Below are 5,000 nucleotides of genomic sequence, written 5' to 3' on the forward strand. Positions count from 1 at the left end.
GTGTGGAATATTATTGTTGGGAATGACGTGCCGTCGGGGGGTTTGGTGAGAACGGGTGTGTCTGGAGGCTCCTCTGGAATGGCAAGTATGGAGGGGGTGACTGATTTGGTGTTGATCACAGCTTTGGCAACGTTTGGGAGTATGAACGTAATGAGATTGTGAGTGTGTGTGGACATGTATGTGTGTGTGTCCATGTGAGGTCAGCGTGAGGTTTTTGCGGTGACCCGTCTCAAGAGGCTGCTCTCGCGCCTTGCCCCTCCTGCCATCACCGCGGCAATCTCACTAGCCAGGCATTTCCTCCTTGGAACAACAGAAATAACAACCGAGCTTTCAGCAGCTCATTCATCACCAGCCGGAGAGCCGACAGCAGAGGGAGAGAGCTAGAGGTGTGTCTGTGTGCGTATTTGAGAGAGAAAGAGGGAGAGTGTGTGTATGTGTGAGTTTGTGCCCCAGTTAATACACCTGTTTACACACACACACACGCGAACCCTCAGCATGTATACACACAGACAGCACCATAGGCACGCAAGCAACAAACTGTCTGCTTTACACAACACAGAAGTGTGTGCACACACACACACACACATACAGAACACACAGCAAACACACAGCAAACCCCCCCCCACCCCACACACCACTTAATGGATGCAAAGAATGACACTGTACAGGCCAATAGTTGAAAAGCCAGGTTAAAGGAATATAGCCTATTTATCAACAACAATGCACACAGTACATGCATGCACACACAGACACACACGCACACACGCACACGCACACACGCACACCTTACAAACCAGGGAGCAGACCCAGTTCATTATGTCAGGGATAGCCAGGCCAGAAATAGTGTGGTGCTAAAGTAGGGCGGCACAGATAGCAGGCCTACTTCACCACAGGAGCATCCGTGACCCAGAATTCAAAAGTAGAGAGAGAGCAGCTCAACTTTTTTTCCCCAGTTGAAGGCCCAGTTTCAAAGTGACAGTGGCAGAGCTCGGAGTGATGAAAACCCTGTGAGATTAGTAATTAGATGAAATGTTCAAATAAAATCCGCTTTTTTCCGCCTCTGTGCAAAGCTCAAGGTTGTCCTGCCAAATCGGCTTTGCGAGTTTTTCATTAGGTCGGCACAAAAAATATGTTCACACACACACAGAGAGAGACAAGCGACGGAGACGGAGACAGACACAGACACAGAGACAGACACGGACACAGACACAGACACAGACACAGACACAGACACACACAGACACACAGACGGACACAGACGGACACAGACGGACACAGACGGACACAGACGGACAGACACACACAGACACACACAGAAAACACACAGTCACACACATTCACACACAGTCACACACAGTCACACACAGTCACACACAGTCACACACAGTCACACACAATTCAACTCAAATGAGGGCAGCCTCAGTGTCCAGTGCCAAAGAGAGAAATCACAAATATCTCAAGTAATAGAGTCAGTGTTGAAAGCAGAGATCATGGGAAGAAAAATAAAACTACTATGACCAGAGGAAGGCATTGTGGGAAAGGTACCGAAGGACTGCCAGAGTGATCCATTACTAATTAAGTCTGCGGTTTTAATTGCAGTCACGGTCACTAGGGAGACGCACTGAGAGGCCCCCGCGGGCTCAGCTGGATGATGCCAACAGGCACTGGATAGGACAGCCCCGGGTCCTTTCTCACCCCCGTCTCTCTCCACCAGTGCCCCATGGGAGGGGGAGAGAGGGATGGGGATGGAGGGAGAGAAGGAGAGAGGGATGGGGATGGAGGGAGGGGGAGGCTGGGAAGGCATCCAGAGAGCAGATTACGGGGGAAAACTGGTGGGAAACTGCTGGGATGCAGGCCAAGCTTGGACCCCCACACACACACACACTCCACCCCGCCACGCACCTGTCCCCTATCCAGCTTCCGCCACCAGGGCCCCCTCATGCGGAGGCGCCACCACGGCACTCTGGCAGGACACTCTGAACCCCCCTGACACAGACATCCACCATGAACCTGCCTCTGGCTGCCCTAACTCCAAACCCCCGCCTCAGAAGCGTCCCTTCCAAACGCGTGGGCCCCTGGGCAACGTTAACGGCTGCTGCTGCTGAGGCTGGAACACTCGGACGAGTGCGAACCGCCAAGCATTCAGCTGCTTAAGGCTTAAGGTCTTACAAAAAGAAAAAAAAGAGAAAAACACGATGCTCCATTTTTATTTTTTTTTAGTAATCACCCAGGACAGAGAAATCAGACTGAAGGATCCTGCTCTGGCAAGTCCACTTTCCTGTTTAGGGCAATGTACCAAGACAAGAAAAAAAAGGTACAGTACAGTGTGTTCAAGATCAGGCATCTGTCATTTCCACCAATGTGCAAGACAGAGAGAGAGAGAGAGAGAGAGAGAGAGAGAGAGAGAGAGAAGAGAATGAGAGAGAAACCGAGAAAGAATGGGACGAGAAAAAAAATTGGACCTGCTCTGAATCTACCTTGGCCAAGAGAGGATGCGTCCTGACCTGATTAAATCACTTTCCAAACGGACTTCAAAAAAACACAGATGCGGAGGCTGCTCGCTCCCTCAGTTCTCCTCCTCGTCAGAGTCGAGTGGTAAGGAGCGAACACGCCAGCTCAGGCCGGCCATATTTCCAGACATCGCTCAGAAAAAAACTCCGAAATGTAAAAAATAACAACACTTCGATCCAAAACCTTGAAAATGTTCAATTAAGTAAAATTGCACAGATTTGTTGCTTTTTCTTTGAAGTGAAACCTTGTAATGGTTTTACACAAACACAGAAAAACTGACTTCTGTCATGATTGATTTGGTTTGACGGGAACGTAATCATGCATTAAAAATGACACACCTTGGCAAAAAAAAAATGAGCTAAGTGCTCTGTTTCTGACAGTTTCCAAAATGCCAGTGAGGACTGAAACAATTAGAAGAATCCAATGAGACCGAGTGAGTCTTGAAACATGAACTACGATGGCAGACTCGTTTTTCATGTCACTTCGCCCACAAGCTCATTTTGAACTGTGCTGACAAAGTCAAAGACGTAAAAGGAGACGAAAGCCATCAAAATGAAATGAATGTTCCATCTAGATACACCATCTAGTCCTATCCTTAAAGTATCAAATGTGTGTGTGTGTGTTTAGTTTTTAAGAATATAAAGAAATAAAACGAAAATGTGGAGTAGGTTCAGTGCCTTCTCCAATACTATTCAAGCCAATCCATGCTAGACATGTAACAGTCCCATGGGTAATGCATTGCTAGGGCACAATTAGGCCTCCAGACTGCTAGTTAAAATCAAGACAGAGACATAAATCAAATCCCAGGACACAGATCCATCCGGTCCAGGGGTGAAGAAAACAGATGGCTTTATTTAGCTGTCCATGGCAAACACTCGAGGCGAGGGGGTTGTGTGGGCAAACACAAGTAGCACAGCATCTGACAGACTAAATAAACAAAATGACTGATACCAATTGACCACTAGCTTCACAAAAAAAAAACAAATCAAAACCACTCATGCTGCGTGAGGTGAAATGACCGTAGTGACCAGAGATGAATGTGGTGTCGATGTAACCCTACAGTATGTCCTCTCAATGCACTGATGACGTCTGTTATTCCTGACAAAAATGGCTAGATAACTATTCCAGTTATTCAGTTTGGCAGTCGGGTAAAAAGTCAGGTACACCAAGTCAGGCAGCTTGATCAACTGACCACAAAATCACCCGTGTCGGACTCGTCACAGTGCCCGCCGTATATATATATATATATATACTTTGTATGTATATAGTATTTTTATACATTCTGCTGTTTTTTCCATCTTCAGAAAAGGGCCAACGTAACAGTCATCTAATTCATTGAGTTTCCAGGAGCAGTAGACTCCTCACTGGAGACCCAGGACCAGGCCCTGCCAAAGCGCTCTGGGGCTTAACTGCTATGGAGATGGGGGCCCCAGACAGATAGGAGCATTGGAAAGATCGATCCCCTCCGTGATGACCTCATGTATGCCGCTCAAGCGGCAGCGATGGCCGGCCAAGGCAAACAAGGCATCCATTCATCCAGACGGGTCTTTGGCTCCGATCTCTGTCGGTGAATTCCCATCACCTGCCATCACCAGAACTGCTGCTGCTGCTGCCACTGGGGCTGCTTTCTCTCTGTGGAGCAGTGGCGTGGCCTGTGTGGTTATGAGGGGGAGCGAGGTGGAGTTATCTCCAAACACTGACTGAACGTGTTGGGTGGGATGGGGGGAGTGGAGTAAAGGCAGGGGGCAGACGGAGGGGTATCATGCCCACGATGAGGTGCTCTTACTGGGCTTGGCTGCCCCGGCGACGGCCCTCGGGGCCCCTCAACGGAAAACAAAAGCAGCACCTGCGAAGTTAGACTTTCCTGTTTGCTTTGGAAGGCCAAGCACTTCCCTTCCCTCCCTATGTCTCTCTGTCTCTCTGTCTCTCTGTCTCTCTGTCTCTCTGTCTCTCTGTCTCTCTGTCTCTCTGTCTCTCTGTCTCTCTCTGTCTCTCTCTCTCTCTCTCTCTCTGCCTATCTCCCTATCCCTCTCCCTGTCTCTCTCTCTCTCTCTCCCTGTCTCTCTCTCTCTCTCTCTCTCTCTCTCTCTCCTGTCTCTCTCTCTCTCCCTGTCTCTCTCTCTCTCCCTGTCTCTCTCTCCGTCTCTCTCAGGTCAGGGCTTTTTGGGGAGAACTGTGCTTAAAGCCCACCGGCTCTCTGGACTAGTGACCCAGACACACTGCTGAGTCGGCATTACTGCCCTCGCACTGCTAAGACCTGTCTCCCTGACAACCATGCTTCTCTCACACACACACACACACACACACACACACAGAGACACACACACACACAGAGACACACACACACAGAGACACACACACAGAGACACACACACAGAGACACACACACAGAGACACACACACACACACACCTCTCCCTTAATCCATCCTTCCCTCCACTCCTCCCTCTCTCCCTCCCTCATTTCACCTCTGTTAGCCAGGGACATGTT

At 49.2% G+C, this 5,000-nt stretch overlaps 1 protein-coding gene across 2 annotated transcripts in view; it reads right to left on the reverse strand.

Moving 5' to 3' along the window:
• Nucleotides 1–5,000, reverse strand: part of daam1b (dishevelled associated activator of morphogenesis 1b) — a 44,787-nt gene that overhangs the window by 26,079 nt on the left and 13,708 nt on the right. The gene's annotated exons all lie outside the window — the stretch shown is intronic.

This window comes from Alosa alosa, chromosome 8 (assembly GCF_017589495.1).
Source record: "Alosa alosa isolate M-15738 ecotype Scorff River chromosome 8, AALO_Geno_1.1, whole genome shotgun sequence".
Classification (NCBI taxonomy): Eukaryota; Metazoa; Chordata; class Actinopteri; order Clupeiformes; family Clupeidae; genus Alosa; species Alosa alosa.